We start from the raw sequence: 21,749 nt of genomic DNA, 5'->3' as shown, positions 1-21,749 counted from the left end.
ATTTCTGCATTCACCGCTTTCCTCCTCTTATTGGAGCAGCTGTGGGCTCCCAGTTTGGCCAGGTCACAGAACTCAGAGAGAGATGGGGAGGGAAGAACTGCCCTGATCACCCCAGCCCTGCAGGAAGGGGCAGGCAGGTGGTGGTGTCCCCCTGCTTGTACGTTAGACCAGACAAAGCTATTGGGGACCCTCTTAGCCCCAGCCAGCAAGGATGGCCTCATGCGTGCCCTTGATGCTCCCAGCTCTCATGGGGAGACACGATGCCCGAGAACATGGCATGGGGCAGCAGCCGCCACACTGCCAGGAGCCTCAAGCCCACACAGTGCCAGATTTATCCACCAACATGCTCCTAAAAATAGGCAGAAGCTGGGAGGCTGGCGAGCAGCATCTGCTGCCATGGGGAGTGAGCAGGGAGCTTGGAATCTCATCCTGTGGGGCTGGGGTGTATGGGGCTGGGTGCACCGGGCTGGGTGCACAGGGTTGGGGTGCACAGGGCTGGGGTATACAGGACTGAGGTGCATGGGGCTGGGGTGCACAGGGCCGGCCCCAGCATGCTTTGGCTGCAGCAGTTTTCGGAGCTACCAATGCGGGAGGATGCAGCCGTCCCTGTGCCAACCCGATACCAGGGGCAGGAGGACACGAGGATGCGGATGAGATGTCCTCAGGGTTGGGACAATACTTATCCACTGGGTAATTAGATGTGCAACTGTGGCGAAGAATATTGGGGGTTAATATTATAACATTTAGCACTTCAGCAGGGCTTTTGTGCGTGCAGGGCTCTGCAGCTCTTGCCTGACGGATGCTTGCAGGACCAGGGTGGGCGAGGAGCAGAGTTTTGTCAGAGGATTTGGGGTGAGAAGTGGGGAGCAGAGCTGGGGCTGGCAGGGAGCACTGGGGTCTCTGCTGTAACCTTGACCTACTCCACGCCCCAAGAGGGATCTGGTCTCCAGCTGGCAAAACGTGCTAAAAATACCTGACTAAATATCCGGGGGAATGCAGGTGGCATGTGATCCGCCCAGGCTGGGGAAGCCAGCCCCCGTTGCCTCTTCCCCAGCCCCCCCAAGCTAACCCCAGCCCAAAATACTAACCCAGGGCCCATCTGGTGTCCAACTGATGAGCACAGATGTGGTTGGGATTTCCAGGCTGGCTGGCAGCCATTCAGACCTGTCGCAAGCTGCACCTGCTGCTGGATATTTTCCCTTCTGGATTTATTCTCCCCCCTCCCAGCAGCCTCAGGTACCCCCAGGGCTGGGCAGGCAGTGGGAGACCTCCCCCAAGTGATGACCATCCTGCCCCACACCCACCCCTGCCATAGATAGGGATGTGGAAGCAGGAGAGGGTTGAATTAAATGAGCAAGTGAGGCGGCTTGAAAGGGACATCTCGGTGACATTCCTGGCTGGCTGCCGCCACAGAAATGCGAACCTTTCATTGCAGACAACAAGCCCAAGTGATGCTCTTGGGCTTGGAGCCTCATCAGTGCATTACCCAGCTCCTCAGCCTCCCCCCTGTCAAATTAACATGCCATTATTATTTTTTAACAAGGCTCTCCCAGATCAGATGTTGACCCCCTGTAATGATCGCACAGCCTGCAGAGGGAATAAACAGCAAATCCCCTTTTAAATGAAGGCCTGGCAGAGGGATTAGGAGCAAAGGGGTGGCTTCTTCCCACCCCCCCCTAGGCTGGGGGCTGCCTGTGCAGATATGCGGTGCAGGAGGAGGCCTTGTCTGTCCGTCTGGCCCGTCTGAAGTGGTCCTGTGTGATAGGGAGTGATTAGGATTAGACACATCCAGGATGAGAGTTTTTTCACCAGATAGAGATGATAATGGGACCCATGGGGAGGATTATGGTCCCCGTTGCTCCAAGAGAGCTGCCATCTGTGTCTTCTGACAGGTCTGCTCTCCCAATGCACCCAGCTGGACTCTCTCTTGCCTGTCCTGGGTCCCCAAACGTGTGCAAACAAGGGCTTGAGCCCATCCAGGGTGGGACATGGGACATGGGCTGTCTTGCGCATGAGCGCAGCACCCCACATCTCTGCACATGGCTGGGGTGCTCAGACATCTCCCTGCATTGCTGAGGCATCCATCACCCCTGGGAAACCCAACATCTGTGCATCCCCGGGGCACCCAGCATCACTGTATCCCTGGAGTATCGGCATCCCTGCACATTCCTAGGGCACCCAGCATCCTTCTGCACATCCCTGAGGCACCCAGCATCCCTATATCCCTGGGGCATCCAGCATCCCTCTGCATCCCCAGGGCACCCAGCATCCCTGCATCCCAAGGATGCTCAGCATCCCTGCACATCCCTGGGGTACTCAGCATCCCTGGGAAACCCAGCATCTGTGCATCTCTGAGGCACTCAGCATCACTGCATCTCTGCACATCCATGGGCTGCTCAGCATCCCCCCCCATCATATCTCTGAGGCATGCAGCATCCCTACGTGTCCCTGGGACACTCAGCATCCTGCTGCCATCAGGGCCACTCTGGGTCTGTGCTGTGGTCATCACCTCCCAGAGGAACAGGGAAAGGTTCACAGCTCCTACCCTAAAAACCTCCTGGGGTTCTGAACACTGCAAATCAGAGCTGGTGGCACTGGTGGGTGGCTGGGGGAGCGACATCTTACAGGCTCCAGGCTGCAAAGGATGGTATGTGGGAAAGGGAGGCTGCAAACTGGGAGAAAGACAGGGCAAAACCCAGCCAGTGTTCTACCAGGTTAATAAAAAGAGAAAAAAAGGGTTTACGAACGTTGTGGTTTATTTGGATTTAAGGACTCCAGCCACACAGTCATTCTTTTCCTTCCTAAAATGAACATGACTCCTGTTCTTGCTTGAAGGTGTGAGGATGGGCATGGAGGCTGGAGGGGTCTCCTGCCCGACAAGCAGCAGCTGGCAGGGGCTGGGCTTGGGGACATCATTGCAATGGCTGTGACAGTGCCAGTGTCCTGGTGCTGGGCAGGGTGACAGGGGTTTGCTGCCCACAGCATCCTTCCAGGGACATCGAGGCAGGTTCAGGGCACTCAGCCAATGCTGCCACCTTCCTTGGGGTGGCTCTGGGGCTTTGGGATGCTGGCTGGGGGACAGGGTGACATACTCCTGTGATAATGCGGCACAAGGCTCCCCAGCCCCAGCCTTTGCCATCCCCAGAGCCAGATAAGCATCCCCCAGCTACCGCGGAGGAGCTGGGGATGAACTGGCCCGTTCCCATCACCCACAGCATATTTCCCTGCTGAAGTCAGAGCCACCCAGCCAAGCAGCAAATTGCACAAACATTTCCTATTTGGGATGTCCGCACAAGGCACCGTGTCCCCAGCCATAGTGCTGTCCCCAGGGCCACAGGGGCTGTGCACACGTGTGTGCATGGCCAGAGGAACCTGCTGAAGGCTGGAACTGCTGCGATCACTGTAATTATGGAGAGAGAGAGAGTGGCATTTTGAAGTTTGGATAAAACCTTAATTGAAGTCTTGGCTGCTGTTAATTATATTAGAGACAGAGTGAGCGATGGGCTTTTTATTAGTTAATGAGGATTTTCATTTTCCAGCGGAGGAGCCCTTTGATGTTTCCAGGACTAATGGCTATTAAATTCAACTTGTTTGCTTTGCTGCTGGTCGAGGGTGATGGGGGAGCAGAAGCTGCTCTGGCCATGGTGCCAGGGGCCGTCCGGGATCCACAGGCCACCACAGTGAGGGGACAAGGATGCCCACAGCACAACCTGGAACTTGTCCTGCTACCTACATAGATTTTTACAGACTATCTTTAAAACCTGTGCCAGGCTGCAACCCTCCTCCTGCAATTAGCATTTATTATGATTATTTCACATTGGCTACCAGTGGAGTTGAGAGCCAGCACTACTCACCTTCTGAAACCATTTGCAAATGTCTTTGCATCGTTTTTCCCACTCGTGGAGGGGAAGGGCTCTACAAACAGTTTGCTGTGAATATTCAGAGCTCGGGACCAGGGAGGTGACGCCAGCCGTGCTGGTCCTGTGCCCCAGCCACGTGGCCCGGCGGCTGCTCCCCAGCTGGATGATTTGTAGAACTAATCAAGGCAGAGCGTACTTTGAATTTCAAATGCTGGCAGGGAAGAGCCAGGCAGGAATCTGGGCTTTGGGGAATATTCAGGAAGAAAATGGGTTTATGATCAGCCTCCGCTGCAGCCCGAGCCATCCTGTGCGGGACTCCTAACCCATGGCACTTGAGTGGGCTCGTGGCACAGTCTCAGGAAACCCAGTAAACCCATTTAAACATTTTTTTGGGTGCTGGTGTGCCCGGTGTTGCTCTGCAATGTGGCTGGGGCTGTGCCAGTGGGACTGGATGGAGTTGGATAGGGTGGGATGGAGAGGGGATGGGAGGAGGACGGAACTGGGATAGAATGAGATGGGATGGGGAGGGGACCGGGATGGGATGGGATGGGATGGGATGGGACGGGATGTGAGGGTCAGTCCTAGATGCTCCAGAACATTGGTGGCAGTGGGGACGGGTCCCTCTGCAGCAACACCGTGACAACAGTGAGGGATGCTCATGAGGCTGGGGGACAGTGGGTTCTGGTGGGGGGATCAGCTGCTGAGCCATCCCTGAGCTCAGCCCCACAGCTGGGGACATATAGGGCAGCACAGTTTGCTCCCCCCAGCCCCCCAAATCACAGCTCATCCCCTCGTGGGGGGCCACGCTGCGTGCGGCCGCCACGGGGCAGGAGGGGAGGGCGGGGGGGGCACTTCCCTGGTAATTACCCCTTGTCCTTCCCCGTCACGCTGTGTGGGGGGAGCCGAGGGGGGGCACAGCTTAAGCTATCAATGGTCCTGCCTTGATGGGAATAAAATATGCACTGAAAGACATGAAAATGGAGTAAATAAAAGAGATAAAAATGGAACGATCAAGCCAGCAACTTCTCCTCCTCTGATTAAAAAGAGGGAGCGGGGGGGGGAGAGGGGATGCGCTGAGCCCTTGAAGAGGCAGCTGCTGCCGCAGCCGCAGCTCTGATAAAGGGGCTGAGGCAGCCTGTTTGGGAGAGATAAAGTGAAGTCCCAGCGTTTACTGTCCTCAATCCAAGCCTTACCATCAATATTAATACAGCCTGACAAACTGGCGTTTAAGATAGAATAAATATAGACTGGTTCTGCTATTACCTAGACCTTATTAATCTGCTTGGAGGCATTTAAATGCCGTTAAAAATATGGAGTTTACTCGCTGGCACTTCAATAGCTTTACAATCCATCAGAGTTTTGATTTCCATCCTCCTCCTCCTCTTCCCAAGGCGTTGTCTGGGGGTGCCCACTGACCCCCAGCACCCCATGCAGGAACCGGGGACCATGGTGAGGGGTAGCAGGATGGAAACTTTGCTGCAGAGTGATGGTGATGGCCAGGAGATCACCCGAGGCCATCAGGCCATGGAGGCACAAATGCCTCGGAGCTGGTAAACGGAGCATCCCAGACATGGAGAGCCAGGACTCATTTCCCTGATGATGGAAAACTCACCTGTGTGCTCCTCATGAGGAGAAACTCAGGGCTACCACCCTGAGTGATGCTGGTTTCTCAGCAGCATTTTCAGGAAAGGTATCCAGGGTGCTCAGCGGGTCTCCAGAACCTTCCCTGGGCCACCCTGTTCCCTCAGTACCCACAGGGCAGTAGGGACAGCCCAGCACAGGGCAGGATTGGTGGGTGCCAGGTGCACGGGACACCCTGCCATGGGGATGGACCTATGGGTGCCGAGCACACAGCAGGGTGCACCCTGGTCTGGGGCAGGACCCATGGGTGCCATGTGTATGGTTGGGTCACCTTGGTATGGAGTAAGACCCACAGGTGCCACGCAAGTGGCAGGGTGCACCCTGGTAAGGGGCTGGACCCACGGGTGCCACATGCATGGCAGGGGGACCTTGGTATGGGGAAGGAACCACAGGTGCCAAGTGCATGGCAGGGTGCACCCTCATCTGGAGCAGGACCCATGGGTGCCAGGCACATTGTAGGGTGCACCCCAGTATGGGACAGCACCCACAGGTGCCAGGGTCATGGTAGGGTGCACCCCAGTATGGGACAGCACCCCTGGGTGCCAGGCACATGGCAGGGCCACCCCAGCGCGGGGCCCTGTGCAAGGAGTCAGGTGCAGATGGAGCGAGCGGGCGCGTGTGTGGGGCGGCGCGGGAAGCGGGCGGGCGGCGGGGAGCGGCGCTCATTAGACGTGGATTATTCATCGGCAGCTTCTGTCGCCTGCCATCTGTTCCCGGCTGCGGGCGGCAGCAGCCCAACAGGGCTGCCACGGCCCCACTCCTGCTGTCACATCTGGGTGCCACCAGAACTGGCAGTGCACATGGGTGCACGATGCCCCTGCTGCCCCACAGGATGATGCTCCGTGGGGTAGGTGGGTGCCTCATAGTGTCCCATTGGGCATCCTGCAGGACAGGGTCCCCCATGGTGGCCAAAGCCCTGTTTCTACTGACTCTGCTTCTCCACAGGCCGGTTCACTGATTGTTCTCACAGTGCTGGAGCAGGATTCGGTCCTTGCCTCCCCCCCAGAGCTCATGCACAGCCCCAAAGCACAAACCCCCCCTGTCTCAGCCCCAGGGACTGATCCTGCTTTGCTGCAAGCTGACTTGGAGCAGAGCCCCAGCAATGTAATTAATTTTATAGCTGTAACTAATTGCAGGAGCATGGAGCTGGGGGTGCTCAGCTCCGAACCCCCTGGGATGGGGAATGAGGCTCCTATCCGCACTGTGATGCTGGGGAGGTTGGGTGGCAGTGGCACCCATGGCAGTTGGGGGGCGGGAAGAGGGTTTGCACCCCCTTGATTGTGCCATGGGTGCCATGGCCTATGGCAACGTTTGGTGCTCAGCCCTTGGCAGGATAGGACCCCTCCTAATCATAGGGGCAGCTCCGAGCTACGGCCTGAACCCGGGGTTGGACTTTCCCTCCTCAGAGCATAGCAGCTGAGCACACCTTCATCCTGCTGCCTTTTAATTAAATCTCTTGATGAACTATCTAATGAGAGCACAGCATCCCTGCAGGCTCTCCAGTGAGCTGCCTGGGCTGAAGGTGAGGTCCCAGCACAGGGGACATACATCATCTCGCTGTCCCCTCCTCAGTGCCTCCTCTGCTTCTGCATCCCACAGCTCACACAGAGGGATCGGAGCGCTCACCAGGCCAGGAACTCGCTGCTCTAAATTGATAATTGTCAGGTTTTAATTGGTCTGCAGCTGAATGACCTTTTGCATCTTCCAGTGAGGCCGTGAAACACCTCCCTGAGTGGGAGCAGACATGCAGCAGGGGACAGGAGGGGGATGCCACACCACTTTCTTCGCTCAGACCCTTTGGTGACAGGGACAAGGCCAGGGGATGGCACACTGAAGGCTGAGCATGGAGACCCTGGGCTTGCCCCCAGCACTCCTGTCTTGTTGCAGGCAGGACATGAAGGAGCAGAGAAGAATTCGGACCCTGTTGCACAGCGTGGAGAAGTATGGTGGGAGCTGCCAGGATGGAAACAGGACCAAGGTATCCTGGGACAGAAGACCTTCCCCGGCCCTGGGGCGAGCAAGGTACCTCCAGCCATGGCTGGCCTTGCCCTGGGAGCGAGCATCCCTGGGGCAGAGCAGGTACCCTGAGCCCAGTATGGTGTGGCAACCAGCTGTGGCCCCGAGAGCTGCCTGCAATCCAGGCACGGTCCCTGCCTGCCTAGCGCTGCCTGCGCTTCGCTCTGCATGCTCCTGCTAGCTGCCAGCCTCCGTTTCTCCCTCCCGCAGAAAGGAGCCCTTCTCCTGACGATAATTACTGAAAAGTTCAGTGCTGAGAGAGATGAGGGGGAGGGATGTATTAAAATGCATGTGCACAGCTTGGGCCTTGCAGCAGATGTTGGCATAATTAGAGAGGAAAAAATTATGAAATTAATTTGTGGTTCAATGTAAATTTTGGCACTGGGGGGAAAGCATGGTCCCACTCGCCTCCCGTGTGCTGCTGCCGGCACACACTCCCTTGCTCATGCGGTGTCACACAGGGGCTGCCGCTGGGACCATGCTGTGGGGGGATCAGGGGGCACTGGAGCATGGGGAGGGGGACAAGGTGATGGGTAACACTTAGTCTTAGAGGTGACAGTGTTTGAGAGCTCTGCTTCCTGGCTCCATGGCATCAGGGCTTGGAGAGGTGGGCCAGCAGTCCCTGTAAATGAGGATGCAGAAAGAGGAGATCTGGGGAGTAAAAGTAAAAACTAGAGTCCAGCAATGGCCACGGTTGGTATTTCTGCTGGCTCGCACAAATATGCATTTGTGTCACAATTGGCTTGGGGACACTTCCCTTCGTGGGGACAGAGTTGAGCTGTGGCAGCACCCTCCTTGTACACATGACAGTGACATTCCCAGAGCTGTGCTAGAGCAGGGAACCACAAGCAGCCAGACCAAGCTCTGCTTTCCCCGCTCGGCTTTTCCCATCTCCTCTTCCTTTGGGAACCAGAGAAGAATTAATATCTGCTGCCTCCCCCCACCCATCCCCAGCCCCTGGGGAGGGACGCAGGCACAGGTTAATGTGCCCATTGATCGGCAGCATCCCCGGTTATGGTTGCCCTGTGCCACGATGCGCCATTGCCCGTTTTGCCATCCCTGGTGGATGATGGCTGGTCTGTCTCACATCAGGCACGATCTGTCACCGCTGCCTGGGACATTGGGGTCAGCCCCAGGCACTGTGGCTGTGCTGGGCTGGGTGGCATGGGGAGACAGGGGGGCTCTGCCCTGGACCTTGCATCCCTTTCGCTTGCAGTTTGCATTTATCTGCAGAAGTTGGGGAGTCTCCAAATTTGAGCTTCTGAAGGAGAGGGGGAGCTGCAGGAGATGCTCCCAAAGGTGGGGCTGAGCCAGCCCCAGGGTTTGGGGAAGCCCAAGAAGCCCCAAAAGCTCAATGTGTCCCAAAGCACATCCCCAGGCTGGAGCAGAGACCAAGAGCCAGCTCAGCCCCTGGCACAGCCTGGTGCCTGCACCCCCGTGTTCCCCCAGCTCCAGGGTGACAGTTCCCCTGGGCAGCCCAAAGCACCAGGACAAGAGACAGCCACAGGTTGTGCCAGAGAGTGGTCAGATTGGGTATTAGGAAAAAATTCTTCCCAGAAAGGGCTATTGGGCGCTGGAACAGGCTGCCCAGGGCAGTGGTGGAGTCACCATCCCTCGAGGTGTTTAAAAGGCATATAGATGAGGAGATGAGGTTCTTAGGGACATGGGTTAGTGCTAGACTTAGGTTATGGTTGGACTTGATGATCTTGAGGGTCTCTTCCAACCATAATGATTCTATGAGCCCTGAGAGGGGCTGGGCAGCCCCCATGAGTGCTGGGCTCTGGCTGTGAATACCCTGTCCCTCCCGTCCTGTTCCCCAGCCACTTCCCCAGGACTGGCCCCCCAGCCTGGGAGCTATTCCCGCATCCTAGTTAATCAGTGAAACAAGTGGAGGGGCATCATTAGGACTTAACTGAGCAGTTCTGCTGGTGTTGATAGGCTGGGCTGCTGGGGTGAGCTAAGTGGGGCTCTCTGTGGCCCCCACACTGGGAGCACTGGGCAGAGTGGGGTTGCTCTGGACATCACTGCTGTGGAGCAACGGGGTGGGGGGAGCCCGGCAGCTACCCCCACACCCCCTTGGCCTCCTCCCTCAGCGTTGAGCCGAGCAGGAGCCGCAGCCCTGTGTAGGCACCACGGGCACAGGCTCATCCTGCTGCCCGGGTGCTCCTAGTGTGACTCCAGCTGGTCCCATCTGCTCCCAACCGGGCTCGGCAGGACTGAATGTGGGTCGTGGAGAGCGAGGGTGACACACGGCGGGTGACACAGCGCGATGCGGCTGGGGAGCAGCTGATCCCCCCGGGCTGCGCGGGACCGTGCCGTCGTCTGGGATTACCCAGCTGCTGCCAAGCTGGCACAGGGACCGTCTCCTCCAAAAGGTTCCCTTCCAGGGGATTACGGATAATGCATCTGGAGCAGCACTCGCTCATCCAGGTTGGTGATTTATCTGAAAATCAAATTCCAGTAATCTTGCCTGCCATCTGGCCCCCATGCACATGTAGTCGTCCCCAGCCCTGGGCAGAAGGGTCAGGGTGAAGGTCTCCATGTCCTCGCTGAGCATCATCCCTGAGCTGCCATGGGCTGGGCAGAGCAGGGTCCCTGGGCTGGCATGGAGCACCCTGGGCAGAAGATGGCCCAGTGAGAAGTTTTGGGATGGTGACAGGTTCACATGTGCTGGGATGTGGGCAGGATGCAGAGAGCTCAGCCCCTCACAGGGGTGCTCTGATGTCCCTGTGACCTCACACATCCGGGGATGACAGGGTGCAGTACCCAGAGAGCTCAGCCCTTTGCTGGAATGTGTCAGGAGGAGCTGGGGACTGCAGAGCTCTCCAGGTGGCAGCAGGGATGTCCCCATCACCAACAAGGGAGGCAGAAGGTGGCAGGATCTGTCCTTTCCCCTCATGGGGAGGCTTCAGGATGCAGAGCATCCCAGGGGGGCGGGGGCCCCGGTGCTCCCCATCCCACCCCTCATTCTCAGCTCATTAAGGCTCTCCCATTATTCTGACATTTGTGCGCGTCACGTACCGGGAAGAAGTAATTTACTTAGAAGAAATTAAAAGTTCATTTTAATTGAGCGCACACTGCAGTATGCAAATGCGGGGCGCATTATGTACACTGATGCAGAGACAAAGGCTGTAATCAGCTGTTAACCCTCTGCGAGCCAGCCCCAGGCGCTGTGGCAGTGCCGGCATCGCTCCAGCCACACCGGAGACCCCAGAGCCACATGCGGGGTGTCCCCCGGTCGTGTGGCTCTGTGGCCTGGCAGCACGGACAGGAGCAGGATGAACCCCTCATACATCCGCCTGCTGGGATGCAGGAGCCAGACGGTGATGCCAGGGATGGAGGTTGTCCCCCAAATCACTGTGACGTGCTGGAATGGCTCCACGCCAGTGGGACGACATGGACGGTTGGGACAGAGACTCTCTGGGGGTGATTTCAGTCTTTTTGGGAAGTCCAGATGAGATGAGGATGGAGGTGCAAAGGCCAAAATATGGCTCGTCATATCTGCAGTAGCTGGATTTGAGGGTGGTTGCAGATGCGATGAGCTCATGAGAGCTGGATTTGAGAGGTTTTTCTCTTTTCTAAAAATTTTTTTTTTACTGCCTATCAGACCTGTGATTTTTTTAATGGCAGCGCAAATGGAACTGGTTCACAGATGCAAGATGACAGCCCGCTGCAGGAGACAGACAAATTACCTCCAACCTCAGCTCGAGACGCCCACAGCCTCCCAAACAAAGGGAGATGGCGGTAGGGGGTTGTAGCGAGTTGTCGGTGCTCAGCGAGGCCACCCACCCCGGCCTGTGGGTGTTGTGTGTGTGCATCGTGTCTACGGGCACAGCGATGCCATGAGCCACCCTATTGTAAAGGGCTGTGGGGGATGGCACATGTGAGCATCCGACATTCTTAATATTATGGGTGAGTGATGCTAAAAAGCAAGGGAGATGCGGGGGATGCTAAAAAGCAAGGGGGATGTCAGTGAGGGTGGCAGAGTAGACTTTGCATGCACCCAGGGGGAATGATGCTGTTGGGCATCCCTGGGCCGCACCTGGCACTGCACCAGCTTCACTAAGGGTGACAGGGACAGACCCAGGATGGGACCCTGATGCCCTGGGGAGGGGGTGACAATGGCACTTTGCACCCCGGGCTTGCACCTCCACCCTGGCCACCCTTCACCTTCCCTGTGTTCCTAGAGGCTGCAGCCCCAGTGCCCCCAGTTGGCTCCCAGTAACACAGGCAGGGTGGTCTGGCCAGTCTTGGCACCACGGGGAGGATTTAATTGCTGCCTCGTAACCTTTGCGTCCTGTCCCACGTGCTGGCCCAGCATCCAGCTCTGCCACTCCAGATGGCACCCGGGAAAGAGTTAAGTCCGCTGTGATCAACAGCAAGAAGCAAGTGGTAAACAATTTTTCTCTCCCTCTTCTAAATTAATATGCAAATTCCCCCCCCACCCCCCCGCTCTTGCTTCGAAATTAGCGAGGTAGAATGCTTGGGCTAATTATGCATTCAAACGAGCAGGCTTCGTTAATGTGGCACTAAGAGGAGCCTGAAAATGATTGTGAGACGATGAAATTGAAATTGGAGCACGGCACTTCTAATGCATCTGGAGTCACTCTTGCGTGCCCCGGCAGATGTAACCTGGCAGTGACCGGCAGCCCCCGCCACCCTGCCTGGACACCCGCAGCACCCTCAGCACCCACAACATCCTCCTCCCGCTTCATCCCTCTTGCTCCAAAACCCACCGGGTCAGAAGGTTTTTCAGCCCAGGGATGGAGAGGTGGGATGTCCCCGTCCTGCAGAGATGAGCCCTGAGCACTCAGAGCTCCCAGTTTGAGCTGGGGATGGACCAGTGACCCTGGAGCATCCCCAGGGCATGGGGCAGTGGGGTGAGGAATGATGGTGTCCCAGGACAGCAGAGCAGGTCCCAGCGGTGGGTCTGTGCAAGTCCCGCTGGGCAACTCCACCATCAGCCTCCTGGGCTCCTGTGGTCTGGAGCGTGGCTGCAAACACGTTTCTCCTCCCCAGGCTGAATCCTGGCCCGCAAGGCAGCCAGCAGGGCCTGAGCGTGTTCGGTAAAACTCCACGTGTCCCGGTGTTCGGATGGATAAACCTCCAGATGGACAAACCTCCTCCTTTGCCTGGACGTGCTCCTGGTGATACTGAAACCCAGGGGGTTCCGTTCTCCATCACCATGTCCCAGTGGGTTTGGGGACCAGCAGTTCTTGGCACATCCCAGAAAGGACCAGATTGGTGGCACATCTGCATCCGCCACATCACATGTCCCACAGCACAACCAGCTGTGAGTCCCTGCCCCAGGACCATCCTGTGACAGGGCTTAGTGGCACGGTGGCCTCTGGGAGCTGCCCCATCCAGTGTGGCTTCATCCCTGGAGGAAGGTGGCATCTGTGAGGATCTGCAGAGGCAAAAACAGGAGAAAAGGCTGAGGGTGACAGGACAAACAGGGAGATGTTTCACACCAGGAACGAACTGCTGGGGGTGAGCAGCTGCGGACTGCAATGGACACGCGGGATAATGATGGGTCCACAGGAAAAGCAGCTTAGGATGTAGCCAGCCAGTCTCTGCTGGGTTAACTGCTCACGAATGTCTACACAGGCGTGGGTTCAGCCACACAGGGGCTAAGCCCATTTTCTCGTGAGAACTGGCAGCACCAAAACCAGCTCCTCAGCTCTGACCAGTCAAACCGACCCCCACTGCTGGGCAGCAGAGATGGATGTTGGTGTTAAATATTCATCAGAGGCGTGGACGTTACTGGAACCATCCATTAAGAGGTAATGCACAATCCGCAGCGTGCTCCCGCTCGCTGGGACACGCTGTGGCAGGCGGCCGGCCGGAAGGCAGTGGGAAGGAAGATGAATGCTCTGGAGGAGGCTGTGGAGCCCAAGCCAGATGCATCGTTAGGAATCAATGAGGATCTCCAGACTTTAGACACTCAACCACCAGAAATAAACAGAAGAAATAAATAGACAAGGAGATAAATAACCCCCCAGAAAGGAGGGGAAGGAATGAGGAAGCAGCAGGGATGCAGACCCTGGAGGAGAGAGTCCCTTGGAGCATGGTGGGATGTAATGGCATGGTTTGGTCCAGAGGATGTTGAGCATCCCAGAGGGATGCTGAGCACCCTGGAGCTGTGTTGAGCATCCCAGAGGGATGCTGAGCACCCTGGCACTGTGTTGAGCACCCCAGAGGTATGCTGAGCACCCTGGAGGGATGCAGAGCATCCCTGGGGCATGCTGGGCACTCCCGAGGACACACCTTCACAGAGGAGGCCACCAAGCTCAGAGCAAACAGCCTCCCTTGCCATGTCCCTGGGCAGGGCACCCACGGGTGCTGGGACCCGCCGTGGCCGGCTTCGCTCTGCAGCATGCCACGGGGTCAGGGCTGGCACATGGAAGGGGTTGTTTTTCCCTCTCTCTCCGGTAATTTTTCCCTCTGACAATGATGCATAGCGGTGCTAATTCGGCACGTTGCCATTAATTCCAGCACAGCTGCCGCTCTCTCCCTCAAGGCATTTCGCTAATACTCAGCTTCAGAGCCTCTCAGCTAATTAACATCATTTGTTCTGCGGAACATGTTTTATTTCTACACTACATGCATAGCTTATTACTCTGCCAGAAACTCGGGGTGTGCAGGGAGGCAGCGCCAGCGGGCACAGCCCTCCAGAGCCAGCCCTGCTCCCTGCCTCACCGTGACTGTCCCCAAGTGGGTGCAGGGTCAGTGTGACACCGTCCCCTGTACCACCTCGTGTTGCCATGCCTGACCCAAGCTGGAGCTGCTGGTATTTCCTCCTTGCACTGGGATGCTCTGGTGCTGTCAGTGCAGCCCAGACGGGTGACACCGGGTGGGATGGTGGCAGCGTGCTGGACCAGTCGCTGGGTGACGTCTCCTGCATCCCCCCAGCCTGACGCCTTGGTGCAGAGTGATGCTCCCATGTTTATGAACACATACAGGACTGTGGTGACAAGGGGCCCTGGGGGGCCAGAACTGGAGGGTCAGATGCTCAGCACCTGGGGCAGGGAGCCCCAGAGGTGGCTGTGGCAAAGATGTGTCCCCCTGTCCCCAGCTGGCACAGCAAACCTGCACCCCAGCACTCTCCCACTGCTCCCCATGCACACCCCACACCTGCCCTTCCCTCCTAGAGTTATTGCTCTGGGTGATTAATGCCTTTGGAGTTTCAGTTAATGATCTTCAGGCAAGGAAGCCCCCACGGGCTTACTGAGTCGGTGGCTGTGAGCAAAGGAACCCTCACCCCTGCCCCCCCCCAAGTCACAGGAGCAAGCTGGGGCTTGCAGGGCATGACACCGAAGGACACTGGGACCCCCTATGACAGCTCAGACCCTCTGGCAGCGTTGGGCTTGGGCAAAGAATCTTCTACATGGCCCTTGGTGCTGAGCCCCTGGGACGTCCTGGGGTCATCAGGGGCATGTGTGAGCCAGGAAGGGTGTCAGCAGCTGGACAGGGTGTCAGGAGCTGGACAGGTTGTCACAAGCTGGGCTGTGTGTCCTGCCCGCCACCCCACAAACTGCAGTCCCTGCTGGAGATGAAATCAGGTTTTTCACTTTGATTAAGGTTATTTAAGCCTTTTACCAAAACATAAAACCTGATTATTTGCATAAACAACCTAATTGGATTATAGTGCACAGCATCGCTAATGCTGGCGGGGAGCCGGTGACAGCACCAGAGCCATGCTGGCAAAACAAGGCCTCTGGCTCTGCCACCCCTGGGGGTGGTTTTGGCGGGAGGTGAGTGAGACCCCTCTGTCCTGGGGTGTGCACCCACCTGCCAGCCCCCTGAGCCACGGATGGACCTGTCCTTGGGGTGGGTGACAGCCATGTGGCATCACCAGTGTCCCCAGCACATGGGCTTGTTTGTGCCCTGGATGATGTCTTGTGCCCCCTCCAGCACTGCCCGGAGGAGGAGGAGGAGGAGGAGGAAGGAGGAGCTGTGTGAAGGTGCTGAGCGGGAAGCTGGGGGCCGGGAGCCGCGGGCGGCTTTGCAGGAATGCTGCCGGCGCGGCGTTGCCATGGCTGGGAGCTGCAGAAGGCTTCCGAGGCGAAAGGCGGAGAGGCTCCATGAATATTTCATTAGGAGAGCAATGTGGTGTGCTGCGGAGAACATCTGGCTGGGGTCCCAGGAGACCCCCGCCTTGTGCAGGAAGCAGGAACTGTGAAATATGGAGGAAAATGAGGAAGAGGGGGAGACGGGGGAAGCGTCCTGTGGCATGGGGAGCGTTCCTGCCCCCCCGGCCCCGTGATGGGAGGCATGGGGCAGGCGCGGGGCTCTGTCCTCCTGGGAAGGGCAGCCCTGGGAGGGTTGCATGACATGGGGGGGCTGTGGCAGTGCTGTCCGGCTGCTGGAGGGATGTTTTCTCATCCATCTCCATGGGACATTTTGGGGACACAGCTGCAGCCCATCACCAAGCAGGGCGCCGTGTTTAATCCCAATATCTGATGTGGGCAGAGCTGTTCCTCCAGCTCAGAGCTGCAATGCACGGGCTGGCTGTGGGGTAGGCGGGCATGGACCAGTGTGGCCAGTGATGATGGGGTGGGATGGGAGGGCATGGGATGGGAGGGGTTGGGGTGGGGTCGGATGGGGTGGGATAGGGTGGGATGGGAGGGGACAGGGTGGGACAGGATGGCTCCTCTTTCCTCACCCCACATCCCTCCTAGGGAGACGCTGATGCCCTCAAAGCTAGATGCAGCAGTGTCTCTGGGTCTGAGCCCCTGTCCTGGCTCCTGCAAGCAATGGGTACTGGGGGGCAGGGACCCTGAGGAAGGTTTGTCCTGGGGGTGTTGGTGCAGAGAAGACATCCCTGGCACAGCCTGGCTCCTTCAGGCATGCAGAGCAGCAGGCAGGAGTTGGGGTGCTGCAGAGACTCGGCATCGTCAACATGTCTTTCCAATCAGGCGTGCCGGTTCCTTCCCCCGGTGCCCAGGTTTGGAGCCAGGAGGCCCAGCTGGAACCCTTTGCCTTGGCACAGGTGCTGGTGGAACTGTGAAGCCACGGTGCACCTGACACACCAGCGTCCGCTGCCGGCTCCGACTCTGCTCCCGCACCACAGGGTGGGCAGCACTGTCACCGACCCGCGCCAGCACCGGTGCTGCTAGGCAGAGGCTCCTCCCTGCACCCTGCAGCCCTGTCCCCACGGCTCCTCACACTCACCTGCACCCCCAAACCCCTCAGCCAGCCCCAGCCTCTGCAGCCACCACCCCGTGGCTGTGACCCCTGTGAGGCCACAGGACTATGAGTTTCCCAGCAGCTCTCCCCAGTGCCCTTCAACCTTTCCCTCTTCCTCCTCCTCCTGCCCAGCATGGCAGTGAGTGCTGAGGTCTCCCTGCCCATGCTCCCCTTCTCCAGCCACACAGCTCAGCTTGTCCATAGCCCCCATTTGGGAGCAGGGGACAGTTCCCGCATGCCAGCCGGGCTGCTGGCGGGACTTCGGTTCCCACCCTCCCCGCGGCCGCCCCACGCGGCTCCCGGCACTGCCGCAGGAGACAAAGCCCAACCAGACAAAGCCGCAGCCTCCCCGTGTGTGGCCAGAGTACGGCAAAGCCACCTTTGCAGCCACTGGCACCAAAGCTCTCGCCTGCCTGTGCAGGCAGCAGCTGCAGGCAGCGAAGGGCGAGCAGGCCGTGTGCAGGAGAGTGGCAGGATGGCCGGGGAGGCCATGGGCAGCCCCAGCAGTAGACACATGCACACACACAGCCTTTAAAACGACGGCAAATACCTCTCTCCTCTCCGGCTCCACCATCTGCTACCTGTCCCGCCTCAGCCGCGCTGTGCCTCTGCCGCGCTGCCTGTCCTCGATGCACCCGCGCCGGGATGGGCTGCCAGACCCTCCTCTCTGCCGCTGGCGGGTTTTGGCCCTGTGCTGCCTGCTGGTGTTTTGGCAGCCTCGCCGCTCCAGCGATGGCATGTGTCCATTATTTTTTTTTCCTCTGTCCCTTTCACAATCCGTCCTCCACAGCTTTCTCCGCCGGTGCCTCCGGAGCCGCCTGTGGTGCCAGCTCGCAGGGAAATTGGCAGCAAGCGCGGCACAGGGATCCTCCCGCAGCTGCCGGAGCCCTGCCAGGCACAGGCAGCCCTTCTGCCAGCCACCAGCCTTGGCACGGGGGGCCGGGGACGGCGGGGGGCTGCCGACGCTTGGCAGCCCTTCCCCGGCACTGTGTGCCCCAGCCGCCACCACGGCTCCGCTGCCAAAAGCCAAATGGGGAGGAGGAAAAGGGGAAAGCGGCAGAGACAGGAGCTGGCTTCGCCGTGCCCAGTGGTGGGGGATGCGCTGGGGGCCCCTTCCCTTCGCCACAGCCAGCTGGGTGACATCCTTGTCCCTTGGCAGAGCCTGGCCATGGTGCCAGTGTCACATGGAGAGGTTCAGCCCCATCTGTCTCCGCTGGTGCCCCCAGCCCAGCCGGGAGAGCCCATCCCGGGGATGGCGAGCATGGACCAGCCCGGCTGGGCGATGCTGTGTGGCAAGTGCGGCTCCGGCAGACACACCTCTTACCCAGCATCCGTCTGCCACACAGGGGGGCTGGGGAAATTGGGAAGGGGAGAGTGGAGGAGGGACTTTTAGTGATGGGTGGGTGGTTTTGGGGTGCCCTCCATCCACGTGCCACCCTGCACAGCCACCTCAGCCTCGTGCAATGTGGTGTCCTCACCCCATGGCGGAATCCTGGCCCCGGCAGCACCGGTGTGCCAGAGCTCCATCCCACCAGCCATCGGCATCATAGCCATCCAGCCTCTCTGGCTTTTCTTCCCCAAATTCCTGGTCTCGGTGTTTTTTCGAAGGCAAAAGCAGGAGCGTGGCTTGAGCACCCACTGTAGCCCAGGTTGCTCCAACGCGCCTGGAGGGTCCCTGAGGCCATCAGACACGGGTGGGGACAGCCAGGCAGGAGGCAGAGGACAGGCTGCCAGCTCAGAGGCACCCAATATTCTGCTCAGCTTCACCCCAAATAAGTCATTCATCGAGACCTGCATTTACAGGGCTGCTCTTGCCTTGTCACCAGCCCCATGGCACAGCCCGGTGGGGCAGAGCACCAGGAGCCCTGGCCATGGCACAGACAGACCCTCCTGCTGTCACCATTTCACAGGTTCACCCCCTAATCAGAGCTGCGGTTAATGGGGTTGGCAAGATACACCAAGAACCTTGCATGGGGCAGGATGGGGCCATGCAGCCCTCGGTGTCCCCACATGGTGGCACATCCCAGCCAGGGCTGCAGCAGCTCCCAGGGTGATCATGAGGGTCCATGCCATAGGAAGAGCCTGGGGAGCCATCCCAGTGTGTCCCTCTGCCCGTGCCCCCATCCCCTGGCCTGCCCATGTCACACGTGCGCCTGCCATTTCTTCAAATAAGCAGCTAATCTCCATCAATCATAATTTTGTGCAATTATCATAATAGGGCCATTTTGCACTTATCCTTGCCACGTGACGCAGGAGGCACTTATGGCTCCACTTCACAACGAGCGTCTTCGAGCTGCTCCTGTCCCCAGGGAGTCCCGACGGCAATCGCGTCCCCCGTGAGCCCCCAGGGACTGGCCTGTCCCCTGTTACCCTGGTGTGGGAAGCGGCTCCAGCAGCGGATGCTCGTGCTGGGTGAGATGCAGGCACAGGGGGACAGTAGCAGGACCCTATCCCCTGGTTCATGCTCTCCTGCCGCTGCAGAGCAGCACAGGGGTTAAACCCCAAAATGGGGACAGTTAATCTGTTTTTTCCAACCATATGGCCGAGCCAGCCTGGCCACCTGCATGGCGGCAACCTCCCGGTTGTGCCGATGCTGTGCGGCACGTGGCTGCGGCAGCGGCCAGTGGCCCCAGTGCTGAGCCTCCGCCAGCTGGTGGGGAGCAGATTAGGGGGGCTGGGAGGCAGCAAGGCATGAGGGCCACGGATGGGAGATTAGGCATGGGCATATGGAGGGAGAACAAATGTTTCATTCCACCTTGTTTACTACTCCCTCCTCGGTGGCAGTCGTGGACCTCGGCACAGGCTCTGGCTCTGTCTCCACTTAGGCTGGAACAGGACAGAGCTGGAGACATGGCCACCTGTGTCCCAGTGAGAATGAACAGGCTCCTGCCTCACTATGCTCCATCCTCACTCCCAGCAGCACTGTGGGGGCAGCCCCTGGTGCCCCCATCCTACTCTATCCCGTCCCATCCTATTCCGTCCCATCCCATCCCACCCCATCTCATCCCACCCCATCCCACAAGGCTGGAGCCACCAGTAGCCGTGGCACTCTCCCTGAACATTGCACTCACTGTAACCCAGTGGTGTTTGTGGTGTTTACACCACTGTAGTAATTACTTTCCTTTTTTTTTTTTTTAAATAAATACGGATGTTGCCACAAGTAAACGCTAATGTAATAAAAGCTTTCTACTGGATCCATAATTAATCAGTGAGCTGGGTAAGGTGGGGTGGGGGAGAGCAAGTGGAAAACCTTCCTGCCGGTGCAGGCTGTGGGACTCACACCCACCTGGGAGATGGTGAGGAACCGCGGTGACAGCCTGGGGACATCCCACTGCCAGGGGGACCATGGAGGCAGCCCCGTCAGCCCAGGCCGAGAGGGTCCATGAGCGGGCAGGGCTACGGTGCACTCCGGTCTCAGCTTTTGTAGGCACTGGGTGTTTTGCTCCCAGCTGTGATGGCACATCTGGACTGATCCCCTCCCTGACGGGGTGTCCCTGCCACCCCGATACACAGAACAGGGCTGGGTACCACATGTCCCCCTCATGCAGCCAAAGGGTGAGCTGGCATTGCAGCTGCTATATAAGCTAAATAAACTAAATAAAGCACAACCTGCTCCCCTAGTTCTGGCGACAGCACTGTCAGGGAGCAGCTTTGTCACCCCAGCCTTGGGGAGCAGCATCTGGCCCTGCAGCCCCCGGGATGGTGGGGGCCGGGTGCTGCTCGTGGCCAGGGCTGAGCATCGTCTCCAGAGATGTGGCCGACTCCAGATGGCCGGTGGGCACCAGGTGCCGGGGGACGGGGCGGCAGAGGGAGGTTCGGGGCGGACATCTGTTGCACACACAGCCAGCTGGCCCGGCAGCTCACTGCGGTCAGGGGGGAGCACGATCCTGTCACCCTGCCAGGGTGGGTGTCCCTGCACAATCCAGAGGGGCCACACAGGAGCATCCTGTCTGGTGCATGCATCCACGGCTGTCGTAGCCCGGTCCCCACCCCATGCATCCTGTCCCCATCAGCCCCTGGGGACGATGGCACCCCACTGTCACCAGAGACACCCTGTGGGCACACACCCCTGCTCCCCCCACCCAGGGGGGTTAATCCCTGCAGCCTGCGGGGAGTGGGAGAGGCTGGTGACAGATGGCAAGTGTAAAAAGGAGAATGAAAGCAGTGGTGGCAGGAGCAGGGCACATCTGCAGGGCAGCACAGCAACAGCCGTGCACCAGGGAGCTGTGCACTGGGGAGGCAATGGGGAGCTGCGCAGTGGGGACCTGTGCAATAGGGAGTCGTGCAATGGGGAGGGTGTCGTACAACAGGGGACCAGCTGTGCAACAGGGAGCCATGCAACAGCTGTGCACTGGGGAGCTGCACAACAGGGAGATGTGCAACGGGAAGGGTGCTGCACAGGGAAAGAGCCAGGCAATGAGGAACCATGCAATGGGGAGCTGTGCATCAGGAAGTCGTGCAACAGGGACAGAGCTGTATAATGGTGAGCCATGCAACAGGGAGCTGTACAATGGGGAGGGAGCTGTGCAGTGAGGAGATGTGCAATGGAGAAGGAGCTGTGCAACAGGGAGCTGTGCAACAGGGAGCTGTGCAATGGAGAGAGAGACATGCAGTGAGGAGATGTGCAATGGGGAGGGAGCCGTGCAACAGGGAGCTGTACAACAGGGAGCTGTGCAGCAGGGAGCTGTGCTGCAAGGAGGAGTGCAACAGGGCGCCATGCAGCACAGTTGGCACAGGGCTGGTGCCTCCCCCCCTGCCATGGCCGGGCTCTGCCTGAGCTGGGCTCCTGTCCCCGTTTCTGCTCCCAACCCCGCTGAGCCTGGCTGGGCTGCTGGCCCCGGCCCTGGTGGAAACGCACCTGAGGGAGGTGGGTGGAGGTCACCCCGGCTGCCCCACTTCATGCACCGCTGCGCAACAGTGGAAAAACAGCGGAGGAGCGGGCTGTGGGGCCCAGGAGGGGACAACACCAGGGCACGTGCCACCAGAGATAGGCTGGCACATGGTGGCTTGCATGACACAAAGGCCACGTTCAACCATGCAAAG

General features: G+C 58.7%; 1 long non-coding RNA gene across 1 annotated transcript; it reads right to left on the bottom strand.

Moving 5' to 3' along the window:
- Positions 1 to 10,556: 10,556 nt before the first annotated feature.
- On the bottom strand, positions 10,557 to 18,312 carry LOC135575337 (uncharacterized). The gene is made up of 2 exons (XR_010465907.1): positions 17,257 to 18,312; positions 10,557 to 12,924 (listed from the first exon to the last, which is right to left on the bottom strand). It is a non-coding gene; the product is annotated as an uncharacterized LOC135575337 (long non-coding RNA).
- Positions 18,313 to 21,749: the final 3,437 nt, after the last annotated feature.

Source organism: Columba livia, chromosome 13, assembly GCF_036013475.1.
Source record: "Columba livia isolate bColLiv1 breed racing homer chromosome 13, bColLiv1.pat.W.v2, whole genome shotgun sequence".
Taxonomy (NCBI): Eukaryota; Metazoa; Chordata; class Aves; order Columbiformes; family Columbidae; genus Columba; species Columba livia.
Note: the sequence above shows the minus strand (reverse complement) of the source record. Positions and strands in the feature narration are given on the sequence as shown.